The following is a 14,836-nucleotide window of genomic DNA, read 5'->3' as shown; positions in this document are numbered from 1 at the left end:
GTTACCCCTTATGTTTTTTTTCATCACGACCAATAAAAAACGACGGTGTTACCCCTTATTCTTTTTTTCATGACGACCAATAAAAAACGACAGTGTTGCCCCTTACGTTATTTTTCATGACGACCAATAAAAAAAGCTTTACCCCTTATTCTTTTTTTTCATGCCGACCAAGAAAAAACGACAGTGTTACCCCTTATTCTTTTTTTTCATGACGACAAATAAAAAACGATTGTGTTACCCCTTATGTTTTTTTTCATGACGAGCAATAAAAAACCACAGTGTTACCCCTTATGTTTTTTTTCATGACGACCAGTAAAAAACAACAGTGTTACCCCTTATTCTTTTTTTTCATCACGACCAAAAAAAAAGTGTTACCCCTTATTCTTTTTTTTCAAGTCGACCGATAAAAAACGACAGTGTTACCCCTTATGTTTTTTTTCATGACGACCAATAAAAAACAACAGTGTTACCCCTTATGTTTTTTTTCATGACGACCACTAAAAAACAACAGTGTTACCCCTTATGTTTTTTTTCATCACGACCAAAAAAAAAGTGTTAACCCTTATTCTTTTTTTTCAAGACGACCAATAAAAAACGACAGTGTTACCCCTTGGGTTTTTTTTGACAAAGACAACAGTGTTACCCATTATGTTTTTTTACATGTCGACCAATAAAAAACAACAGTGTTACCCCTTACGTTTTTTTTTCATGACGACCAATAAAAAACGACAGTGTTACCCCTTATGTTTCTTTTCATGACGACCAATAAAAAACAAGAGGGGTACACCGGTTGACATTTTTGCGGGGATTCGATCCTGGGCTGTTTGAGTGTTAACCTCCGTACTAATCAATGCACCATCAAGACAAAACTAAAGTCAACACCATGGTTATACTTGACTTTATAATTCTCCTGAAATAGAGATAAGAGTCTTCCAATTGAGGACATCAACCGGACTTGAACGCCGGTCTCCAGTGGGTTAGCTCACAGCTCTCTCCACATTCCACTGAGATAAGTAATTTAAATATGTTTGTGGTTATATATGAGTGCAATAGACATGATAGCATTACATTTAAAATTAAAGATATTGTGATTTCCACATAATTTGAGCCACGGTCTCCAGTGGGTTAGGCAGAGTGCACTCCACTGCACCACTGAGGCGATGACAATACACAATAATCAATCATCAATAAAGAGGATATACATGACAGTAAAATTACCCCTTGGGTAATTTTACTAATTTTACTGGGTAATGTATGTGTGCATTTCTATTATTTCCCTTATTGGTTTTTTTCATGACGACCAATAAAAAAAGACACTATTACCCCTTCTGTTTTTTTTCATGACGACCAATAAAAAACGACACTGTTACCCCTTATGTTTTTTTCCATGACGACCAATAAAAAACAACAGTGTTACCCCTAATTCTTTTTTTTCATGACGACCAATAAAAAACAACAGTGTTACCCCTTATGTTTTGTTTCATGACGACCAATAAAAAACAACAGTGTTACCCCTTATGTTTTTTTTCATGACGACAAATAAAAAACAACAGTGTTACCCCTTATTCTTTTTTTTCATGCCGACCAATAAAAATAAAACAGTGTTACCCCTTATGTTTTTTTTCATGACGACCAATAAAAAACGACAGTGTTACCCCACATGTTTTTTTTCATGACGACCAATAAAAAAACAGTGTTACCCCTTATGTTTTTTTCATGACGACCAATAAAAAACAACAGTGTTACCCCTTGTTCTTTTTTTTCATGCCGACCAATAAAAATAAAACAGTGTTACCCCTTATGTTTTTTTTCATCACAACCAATGAAAAACGACAGTGTTACCCCTCATGTTTTTTTCATGACGACCAATAAAAAACAACTGTGTTACCCCTTATGTTTTTTTTCATGACGACCAATAAAAAACAACAGTGTTACCCCTTATGTTTTTTTTCATGACGACCAATAAAAAACGAAAGTGTTACCCCCTATGTTTTTTTATCATGACGACCAATAAAAAACAACAGTGTTACCCCTTATGTTTTTTTTAATGACGACCACTAAAAAATGACACTGTTACCCTTTATTCTTTTTTTTCATGACGACCAATAAAAAACGACAGTGTTACCCCTTATGTTTTTTTTCAAGACGACCAATAATAAACGACAGTGTTACCCCTTATGTTTTTTTTCATGACGACCAATAAAAAAAAACATTGTTACCTGTTATGTTTTTTTTCATGACGACCAATAAAAAACAACAGTATTACCCTTTATTCTTTTTTTTCATGACGACCAATAAAATACAACAGTGTTACGCTTTATGTTTTTTTTCATGACGACCAATAAAAAACAACAGTGTTACCCCTTATGTTTCTTTTCATGACGGCCAATAAAAAACACCAGTGTTACCCCTTATGTTTTTTTTCATCACGACCAATAAAAAACGACGGTGTTACCCCTTATTCTTTTTTTCATGACGACCAATAAAAAACGACAGTGTTGCCCCTTACGTTATTTTTCATGACGACCAATAAAAAAAACTTTACCCCTTATTCTTTTTTTTCATGCCGACCAAGAAAAAACGACAGTGTTACCCCTTATTCTTTTTTTTCATGACGACAAATAAAAAACGATTGTGTTACCCCTTATGTTTTTTTTCATGACGAGCAATAAAAAACCACAGTGTTACCCCTTATGTTTTTTTTCATGACGACCAGTAAAAAACAACAGTGTTACCCCTTATTCTTTTTTTTCATCACGACCAAAAAAAAAGTGTTACCCCTTATTCTTTTTTTTCAAGTCGACCGATAAAAAACGACAGTGTTACCCCTTATGTTTTTTTTCATGACGACCAATAAAAAACAACAGTGTTACCCCTTATGTTTTTTTTCATGACGACCACTAAAAAACAACAGTGTTACCCCTTATGTTTTTTTTCATCACGACCAAAAAAAAAGTGTTAACCCTTATTCTTTTTTTTCAAGACGACCAATAAAAAACGACAGTGTTACCCCTTGGGTTTTTTTTGACAAAGACAACAGTGTTACCCATTATGTTTTTTTACATGTCGACCAATAAAAAACAACAGTGTTACCCCTTACGTTTTTTTTTCATGACGACCAATAAAAAACGACAGTGTTACCCCTTATGTTTCTTTTCATGACGACCAATAAAAAACAAGAGGGGTACACCGGTTGACATTTTTGCGGGGATTCGATCCTGGGCTGTTTGAGTGTTAACCTCCGTACTAATCAATGCACCATCAAGACACAGACTAAAGTCAACACCATGGTTATACTTGACTTTATAATTCTCCTGAAATAGAGATAAGAGTCTTCCAATTGAGGACATCAACCGGACTTGAACGCCGGTCTCCAGTGGGTTAGCTCACAGCTCTCTCCACATTCCACTGAGATAAGTAATTTAAATATGTTTGTGGTTATATATGAGTGCAATAGACATGATAGCATTACATTTAAAATTAAAGATATTGTGATTTCCACATAATTTGAGCCACGGTCTCCAGTGGGTTAGGCAGAGTGCACTCCACTGCACCACTGAGGCGATGACAATACACAATAATCAATCATCAATAAAGAGGATATACATGACAGTAAAATGTATGTGTGCATTTCTATTATTTCCCTTATTGGTTTTTTTCATGACGACCAATAAAAAAAGACACTATTACCCTTCTGTTTTTTTTCATGACGACCAATAAAAAACGACACTGTTACCCCTTATGTTTTTTTCCATGACGACCAATAAAAAACAACAGTGTTACCCCTAATTCTTTTTTTTCATGACGACCAATAAAAAACAACAGTGTTACCCCTTATGTTTTGTTTCATGACGACCAATAAAAAACAACAGTGTTACCCCTTATGTTTTTTTTCATGACGACAAATAAAAAACAACAGTGTTACCCCTTATTCTTTTTTTTCATGCCGACCAATAAAAATAAAACAGTGTTACCCCTTATGTTTTTTTTCATGACGACCAATAAAAAACGACAGTGTTACCCCACATGTTTTTTTTCATGACGACCAATAAAAAAACAGTGTTACCCCTTATGTTTTTTTCATGACGACCAATAAAAAACAACAGTGTTACCCCTTGTTCTTTTTTTTCATGCCGACCAATAAAAATAAAACAGTGTTACCCCTTATGTTTTTTTTCATCACAACCAATGAAAAACGACAGTGTTACCCCTCATGTTTTTTTCATGACGAACAATAAAAAACCATAGTGTTACCCCTTGTGTTTTTTTTCATGACGACCAATAAAAAACAACAGTGTTACCCCTTATTCTTTTTTTCATGACGACCAATAAAAAACGACTGTGTTACCCCTTATGTTTTTTTTCACGACGACCAATAAAAAACGACAGTGTTACCCCTTATGTTTTTTTTCACGACGACCAATAAAAAACAACAGTGTTACCCCTTATGTATAATTTCATGACGACCACTAAAAAACAACACTGTTACACCTTGTTTTTTTTCATGACGACCAATAAAAAACAACAGTGTTGCCCCTTATGTTTTTTTTCATTACGACCAAAAAAAAAGTGTCACCCCTTATTCTTTTTTTCATGAAGACCAATAAAAAACAACAGTGTTACCCCCAATTCTTTTTTTTCATGACGACCAATAAAAAACGACAGTGTTACCCCTTATGTTTTGTTTCATGATGACCAATAAAAAACAACAGTGTTACCCATTATGTTTTTTTTCATGACGACAAATAAAAAACAACAGTGTTACCCCTTATGTTTTGTTTCATGACGACCAATAAAAAACAACAGTGTTACCCCTTATGTTTTTTTTCATGACGACAAATAAAAAACAACAGTGTTACCCCCTATTCTTTTTTTTCATGCCGACCAATAAAAATAAAACAGTGTTACCCCTTATGTTTTTTTCATGACGACCAATAAAAAACGACACTGTTACCCCTTATGTTTTTTTTCATGACGACCAATAAAAAACAACAGTGTTACCCCTAATTCTTTTTTTTCATGACGACCAATAAAAAACAACAGTGTTACCCCTTATGTTTTTTTTCATGACGACCAATAAAAAACAACAGTGTTACCCCTTATTCTTTTTTTGCATGACGACCAATAAAAAACGACAGTGTTACCCCTTATGTTCTGTTTGACAAAGACAACAGTGTTACCCATCATGTTTTTTTTCATGACGACCAATAAAAAACAACAGTGTTACCCCTTATGTTTTTTTTCATGATGACCAATAAAAAACGACAGCGTTACCCCTTATTCTTTTTTTTCATGACGACCCATAAAAAGCGACAGTGTTACCCCTTATGTTTTTTTTGACAAAGACAACAGTGTTACCCATTATTTTTTTTTTCATGACGACCAATAAAAAACAACAGTGTTACCCCTTATGTTTCTTTTCATGACAACCAATAAAAATCGACAGGGGTACACCGAATGACATTTTTGCGGGGATTCGAACATGAGCTGTTTAGAGTGTTAACCTCCGTACTGATCAATGCACCATCAAGACACGGAATAAAGTCAACACAATGGTTATACTTGACTTTATAATTCTCCTGAAATAGAGATAAGAGTCTTCCAACTGAGGACCTCAACCGGACTTGAACCCCGGTCTCCAGTGAGTTAGCTCACAGCTCTCTCCACATTCCACTGAGATAAGTAATTTAAATATGTCTGTGGTTATATATGAGGTTATATATGAGTGCAATAGACATGATAGCATTACGTTTAAAATTAAAGATATTGTGATTTCCACATAATTTGAGCCACGGTCTCCAGTGGGTTAGGCAGAGTGCACTCCACTGCACCACTGAGGCGATGACAATACACAATAATCAATCATCAATAAAGAGGATATACATGACATTAAAATGTATGTGGGCATTTCTATTATTTCCCTTTTTGTTTTTTTTCATGACAACCAATAAAAAACGACACTATTACCCCTTCTGTTTTTTTTCATGACGACCAATAAAAAACGACAGTGTTACCCCTTATGTTTTTCTTCATGACGACCATTAAAAAACAACAGTGTTACCCCTTATTCTTTTTTTTCATGACGACCAATAAAAAACAACAGTGTTACCCCTTATGTTTTTTTTCATGACGACCAATAAAAAACGACAGTGTTACCCCTTATGTTTTTTTTCATGACGACCAATAAAAAACGACACTGTTACCCCTTATGTTTTTCTTCATGACGACCATTAAAAAACGACAGTGTTACCCCTTATTCCTTTTTTTCATGACGACCAATAAAAAACGACAGTGTTACCCCTTTTGTTTTATTTGACAAAGACAACAGTGTTACCCCTTATGTTTTTTTTCATGACGACCAATAAAAAACAACAGTGTTCCCCCTCATGTTTTTTTTCATCATGACCAATAAAAAACAACAGTGTTACCCCTTATGTTTTTTTTCATGACGACCAATAAAACACAACAGTGTTACCCCTTATGTTTTTTTTCATGACGACCAATACAAAACGACAGTGTTACCCCTTATGTTTTTTTTCATGACGACCAAAGAAAAACAACAGCGTTACCCCTTATGTTTTATTTGATAAATATCGACAGTGTTACCCCTTATGTTTATTCCATGTTGACCAATAAAAAACAACAGTGTTACCCCTTATGTTTATTCCATGTTGACCAATAAAAAACAACAGTGTTACCCCTCATGTTTTTTCCATGTTGACCAATAAAAAACGACAGTGTTACCCCTTATGTTTTTTTTCATTACGACCAATAAAAAACGACAGTGTTACCCATTATGTTTTTTGTCATGACGACCAATAAAAAACAACAGTGTTACCCCTTATGTTTCTTTTCATGACGACCAATAAAAAACAACCAGGGTACCACGGTTGACGTTTTTGCGGGGATTCGAACCTGAGCTGTTTAGAGTGTTCACCTCCGTACTGATCAATGCACCATCAAGGCACAGAATGAGATTAACACAATGGTTTTACTTGACTTTATAATTCTCCTGAAATAGAGATAAGAGTCTTCCAACTGAGGACATCCACCGGACTTGAACCGCGGTCTCCAGTGAGTTAGCTCACAGCTCTCCCCACATTCCACTGAGATAAGTAATTTAAATATATCTGTGGTTATATATGAGTGTAATAGACATGATAGCATTACGTTTAAAATTAAAGATATTGTGATTTCCACAGAAATTGAGCCACGGTCTCCAGTGGTTTAGGCAGCGTGCACTCCACTGCACGACTGAGGCGATGACATTAACAATAATCAATCATAAATAAAGAAGATATACATGACATTAAAATGTATGTGGGCATTTCTATTATTTCCCTCATTGGTTTTTTTCATGACGACCAATAAAAAACGACACTATTACCCCCTCTGTTTTTTTTCATGATGACCAATAAAAAATGACAGTGTTACCCCTTATGTTTTTTTTTATGACAACCAATAAAAAACAACAGTGTTACCCCTTATTCTTTTTTTTCATGACGACCAATAAAAAACGACAGTGTTACCCCTTATGTTTTGTTTGACAAAGACAACAGTGTTACCCATCATGTTTTTTTTCATGACGACCAATAAAAAACAACAGTGTTACCCCTTATGTTTTTTTTCATGATGACCAATAAAAAACGACAGCGTTACCCCTTATTCTTTTTTTTCATGACGACCCATAAAAAACAAGTGTTACGCCTTATGTTTTTTTTCATGAAGACAAAAGTAAAGCAACAGTGTTGCCGCTTATGTTTTATTTGATAAATATCGACAGTGTTACCCCTTCTTTTTTTTCATGAGGACCAATAAAAAACGACAGTGTTACCCCTCATGTTTTTTTTCATGACGACCAATAAAAAACAACAGTGTTACCCCTTATGTTTTTTTTCAGGACGACCAATAAAAAACAACAGTGTTACCCCTCATGTTTTTTTTCATGACCACCAATAAAAAACGACAGTGTTACCCCTTATGTTTTTTTTCATGACGACCAATAAAAAACAACAGTGTTACCCCTTATGTTTTATTTGATAAATATCGACAGTGTTACCCCCTATTCTTTTTTTTCATGACGACCAATAAAAAACAACAGTGTTACCCCTTATGTATTATTTCATGATGACCAATAAAAAACAACAGTGTTACCCCTTATGTTTTTTTTCATGACGACCAAAGAAAAACAACAGTGTTACCCTTTATGTTTTATTTGATAAATATCGACAGTGTTACCCCTTATTGTTATTTCATGATGGCCGATAAAAAACGACTGAGTTACCCCTCATGTTTTTTCCATGTTGACCAATAAAAAACAACAGTGTTACCCCATATTCATTTTTTTCATGACGACCAATAAAAAACGACAGTGTTACCCCTTATGTTTTTTTTTCATGACGACCAATAAAAAACAACAGTGTTACCCCTTATGTTTTATTTGACAAAGACAACAGTGTTACCCCTTATGTTTTTTTCCATGACGACCAATAAAAAACAACAGTGTTACCCCTTATGTTTTTTTTCATGACGACCAATAAAAAACGACAGTGTTACCCCTTATTCCTTTTTTTCATGACGACCAATAAAAAACGACAGTGTTACCCCTTGTGTTTTATTTGACAAAGACAACAGTGTTACCACTTATGTTTTTTTTCATGACGACCAATAAAAAACAACAGTGTTGCTCCTTGTGTTTTTTTTCATGACGACCACTAAAAAACGACAGTGATACCCCTTATTCTTTTCTTTCATGACGACCAATAAAAAACGAGAGTGTTACCCCTTATGTTTTATTTATCAAAGACAACAGTGTTACCCCTTTTGTTTTTTTTCATTACGACCAATAAAAAACAACAGTGTTACCCCTTATGTTTTTTTTCATGACGACCAATAAAAAACACCTGCATTACCCCTAATGTTTTTTTTCATGACGACCAATAAAAAACAACAGTGTTAATCCTTGTGTTTTTTTTCATGACGAGCACTAAAAAACGACAGTGTTACCCCTTATGTTTTTTTTCATGACGACCAATAAAAAACAACAGTGTTACCCCTTATGTTATTTTTCATGACGACCAAAGAAAAACAACAGTGTTACCCCTTATTTTTTATTTGATAAATATCGACAGTGTTACCCCTTGTTTATTTCATGAGGGTCGATAAGAAACGACAGTTACCCCTCATGTTTTTTCCATGTAGACCAATAAAAAACGACAGTGTTATCCCATATTCTTTTTTTTCATGACAACCAATAAAAAACAACAGTGTTACCCCATATGTTTTTTTTCATGACGACCAATAAAAAACAACAGTGTTACCCCTTATGGTTTTTTCCATGTTGACCAATAAAAAACACCATTGGTACCCCAGTCCACTTTTATGCAGGGATTCGAACCTGAGCTGTTTAGAGTGTTAACCTCCGTACTGATCAATGCACCCTCAAGACACAGAAAAAGGTCAACACAATGGTTATACTTGACTTCATAATTCGCCTGAAATAGAGATAAGAGTCTCCCAAGTGAGGACATCAACCGGACTTGAACCCCGGTCTCCAGTGGGTTAGCTCACAGCTCTCTCCGCATTCCACTGAGATAAGTAATTGAAATATGTCTGTGGTTATATATGAGGTTATAGATGAGTGCAATAGACATGATAGCATTACGTTTAAAATTAAAGATATTGTGTTTTCCACAGAAATTGAGCCGTGGTCTCCAGTGGGTTAGGCAGAGTGCACTCCACTGCACCACTGTGGCGATGACATTAGCAATAATCAATCATCAATAAAGAGGATATACATGACATTAAAATGTGTGTGTGCATTTCCATTATTTCCCTTATGGTTTTTTTCATGACGACCAATAAAAAACAACAGTGTTACCCCTTATGTTAGTTTTCATGACGACCAATAAAAAACGACAGTGTTACCCCTTATGTTTTTTTTCATGACGACCATTAAAAAACAACAGTGCTACCCCTTATGTTTTATTTGATAAATATCGACAGTGTTACCCCTTATGTTTATTTCATGATGGCCGATAAAAAACGACTGAGTTACCCCTCCTTTTTTCCATGTTGACCAATAAAAAACGACAGTGTTACCCCATATTCTTTTTTTTCATGACGACCAATAAAAAACGACAGTGTTACCCCTTATTTTGTGAGCTTATCACCCTATCCCTAAGGAAGACGCCAGCCACCCTTCTGAGAACGCCTTCTCCAGATCCACAAAACACATGTAGACCGGATGGGCATACTCCCAGGCCCCCTCCAGGATCCTTGCGAGAGTGAAGAGCTGGTCCGTAGTTCCACGTCCGGGGCGAAAACCGCATTGTTCCTCTTCCATCTGAGGTTCGACGATCGGCCGAACCCTCCTTTCCAGCACCTTGGAGTAGACTTTACCAGGGAGGCTGAGAAGTGTGATACCCTGGTAATTGGCACACACTCTCTGGTCCCCCTTTTTGAACAGGGGAACCACCACCCCGGTTTGCCACTCCTTTGGCACTGTACCCGACTCCCACGCAATGTTGAATAGGCGTGTCAACCATGACAGCCCCTCAACACCCAGAGCCTTTAGCATTTCTGGCTGGATCTCATCAATCCCTGGGGCTTTGCCACTGCGGAGATGTTTGACTACCTCAGTGACCTCCACCAGGGAAATTAACGACGAAACACCGTCAACCTCGAGCTCTGCCTCCAACATAGAGGGCGTGTTATTCGGATTCAGGAGTTCCTCAAAGTGTTCCTTCCAACGTCCGACGACCTCCTCAATTGAGGTCAACAGAGTCCCATCCTTACTGTACACAGCTTGGATGGTTCCCCGTTTCCCCCTCCTGAGGTGCCGGATAGTCTTCCAGAAACACTTTGGTGCAGACCGAAAGTCCTTCTCCATGGCCTCTCCGAACTTCTCCCACACCCGCTGCTTAGCCTCCGACACGGCAGCAGCTGCAGCCCTTCGAGCCTGTCGGTACCCTGCAACCGAGTCAGGAGTCCTCCAGGATATCATATCCGGAAGGCCTCCTTCTTCAATCGGACGGCTTCCCTGACCACCGGAGAAGTACCGGTAAAACAACAGTGTTACCCCTTATGTTTTTTTTCATGACGACCAATGAAAAACAACAGTGTTACCCCTAATGGTTTTTTACATGACGACCAAATAAAAATGACAGTGTCACCCCTCATGTTTCATTTGATAAAAACGACAGTGTTACCCCCTATGTTTTAATTGATAAATATCGACAGTGTTACCCCTTAGGTTTTTTTCATCACGACCGATAAAAAACAACAGTGTTACCCCTTATGTTTCATTTGATAAAAACGACAGTGTTACCCATTTTTTCTTTTTTCATGACGAACAAAAAAAAATAACAGTGTTACCCCTCATGTTTTTTTCATGACGACCGATAAAAAACGACAGCGTTACCCCTTATGTTTCATTTAATAAAAACGACAGTGTTATCCCTTGTGGTTTTTTTCATGACGACCAAAGAAAAACAACAGTGTTACCCCCTATGTTTTATTTGATAAATATCGACAGTGTTACCCCTTATGTTTATTTCATGACGGCCGATAAAAAAACAACAGTTACCCCTCATGTTTTTTCCATGTTGACCAATGAAAATCGACAGTGGTACCCCCGTCGACATTTTTGCGGGTATCCGAACCTGAGCTGTTTAGATTGTTAACCTCCGAACTTATCCACGCACCATCAAGACATCGAATAGAGTCATCACAATGGTTATGCTTGACTTTATAATTTGCATGAAATAGAAATAAGAGTCTTCCAACGGAGGACATCAACTGGACTTGAACCCCGGTCTCCAGGGGGTTAGCTCACAGCACTCTTGACTTCCCACTGAGATTTGTAAATTAAATATGTCTGTGGTGCAATAGACATGATAGCATTACGTTTAAAATTAGGCATAATTTCCACATTGTTTACTTGCTAACGTTTGTGAATAACTGGCTAGTTGGCAGAACTCTTTTTACACACCAGTGTAGAGTGTTTATCAGAGCGGAGCCCTGAATGTGACCTCACCCGTCATCTCGTCTCTGTAAACAATGGACGTTGCGCAGCATTTATTATGACGTCATTATATAGACTCTCTCTCAGTGGTCCCCTCTCGGACTGACTTCCCGCGTCACTGCATACGTATACATGTATCATAAACCCACTTTGACACAGAAATAAATACACAGATACACCCACACACACACACACCCCTTCACACAAACACAGACACGCACACAAACACACACACATAAATACATGCATACACAAACACACAATCCTACACACATACACACACACACACACACACACACACACACACACACCATTCACCGACATTTCTTTCTAATTTGGAATATAAATTGAAACTTTAGCTGAAATAATAATAATCACAGAGCTTATTCTTGGGGCTGTCTGTGAAGATTGGCTCAGAGGACTGTTTGATGGGTAAACATTTCACCGACGCCACCAGAAGATGCACCCTGCCTTGATTACATTTAAGATAAAATGACCCCCAACATGGGCATGCACAGGTTTTCAGATAGAGGAGCGTGCTCAAACAGACACATGCACACACACCCACACACAGCATGCTTGTACTGCTTGTCAGTCACTGCGTTTGCGTCTACGCAAATATTCAGTTTAATGAAACAGCAGCCGGCGATGTGATTAAACCGTTTACGTGTCTTTTATTAATACAACAGACACTTCCATGCCAGCGTTTGGTCCCTGAAATGAAGGAAATTATTTAAAGATGGAAGATGGCTTGTTTTGGTTTATGAGCAGAGCGGTCAGATTTCGCTCTCTTCTTTCTTTGGTTGGGCTTCTGAAGATTGCTTTTTACAACCAATTTTGGGGCTTTATCTAGATCGAAAGAAAACACGATTCGAGATCAAATACAACAACAACAAACACCATCTACATCAAACCTTAACACCATCTGAATCCAATTCAGAAAAATCACAAACGAGCCCTACCAGCCTTGATTCTCTGCTTTCATCAAATCCATTGAGGCCAAACACACCCATTTGAACCTCTTTGGTGGACTTAAGTCAGATTCAAAGCTTTAAGATGCTCAGTGTAGACACAACTATTGTGTGGCTCCGGTTGTAGTCATGGTGATTTGGGAACATCACTCGATCCTGTGTCCCATTGAATTCAGAGGAAATAGTTCCATGCCAATCTCAAATAGTGACTTTGGTTACTTTGCGATGTCATCCAGTTGAACATGCTTTCATCTCCAAATTAGCTTTTCATTAGAGAGACCGCAGACCTCAGAGTTTAAATATTTCGCGTTTCTCCAACCGTTTGGCCTCACCCACCTCTGAGAGCCACTCACTCACCAATAAACATGTGCATTTCGACAGCAAATTTAAAACGAGCCCGACAAGTGCCCTCAAATTGTTTTTTCTTCTGCTATGATTGCATAAAAAAAAGAAAAAAGAAACGAAAAAAGAAAGACTTAACAATAACAAACCAAGATGAATTCTGGAAGCCACCATGTTACCCGGGACAACCCCTCTCTGTCTGGGGTTATGTAACAAGGTTGGGAGGATCTGGCATAAAGTCCAGGAAGACACAGACTGACCCCCAGATAACCCAAAGGCATGCTGGGACGAGATCAGAGCCTCTGGATCTGGCCGGCTCCCCGGCCCTGCAGGGTCTGGGCTCGGGCCCCAGACCCTCTTCCCAACCACAGGGGACCCTTATGGTGTGTGTTTGTGTGTGTGTGTCGCAAATTGTGGGTTTTGATATTTGTCTGAAGGTTTAGGTTTGGGTGTGTGTGTGGGTGGGTGTCGAGGAGAGTCTAAGGGCGCACTCACACTCGGCCATCTGTACCGTGCCCAAGTCTGTCTCACAACTGTACTGTGCTCAAGAGTAGATCGTTTGGCTCGTGTGAGCACGCCGACCGTACTCAAGTCCACTTCAATTCCATGGCCTGAGCACACTTGGTTGGCTCAGGCCACGGTACAGATGCTAATGAGCCGACACGCGCACACGCACGGCTACGCAACCTGAGCTGGATGACGTATAGTCCATGCAACCCTTCTTTCCCATTAAACAATAAACATAACGGCTAGCGGTTCACGTTGGTTTGATAGTGAAGTTGAGTTTTTGATAAAAAATACCCCGTTCGTCACGGCACAAGCTTTCTTTGTTCACTGGAGAAGGCGGAGCTGCGCACAGAGTCTAGACCTCTGTAGAATAATTTGCACACTCCTAAATGTTTTAATTTTTTTATGAATGAAGACACCCGCGTGCAAGAAGAAGTTCAAAAAGAAGTTCACGTCTGAGTGTTGGCTACAAACGCGACTAACTATTTACAAGTGCAGAAATGCCAACATATTCTTTATTTTGCTGACCACTTCTTTTTTATCCCGACAAAAGCCTTGTTAGGACAGTTCCTCTGCGACTGTCTCGTAGATCGCACCATCTTTCAACGTCTTTGTTTAATACGACTGCATCACCTTCTCTCACATAATCAGCAGCTCGCGGATTTCACTTTCTCTCCAGTTAGAAGTTAACTGCTCATGATGATATCGCTGCGTTGTCTGTGTGGAGACGGCGCAGGAATACCTCTACCCAAGCCCCCCCCCCCCCCCCCCCCCTGGAACCGCAGAGCCGTCGGTTTTACATCAGAATGAAACCCAATAAACCACCAATGTGTGCAGGGTCCGGGAGGGTCAATTGGGATTCTAGCTCAAGCAGGCAATTTACCTCGGGGAGTGTAAACGTGCGGACCGTGCCGCGAAAAAAAAGGCGTGCATAAAACGGCCTATTTGGCAGTGTAGAAACGCTCAGTGAGAGAGGGCTGTATCTGAGTAG

Source organism: Gadus morhua, chromosome 10 (genome assembly GCF_902167405.1).
Source record: "Gadus morhua chromosome 10, gadMor3.0, whole genome shotgun sequence".
Lineage (NCBI taxonomy): Eukaryota > Metazoa > Chordata > Actinopteri > Gadiformes > Gadidae > Gadus > Gadus morhua.
This window is presented reverse-complemented; position numbering follows the sequence as displayed.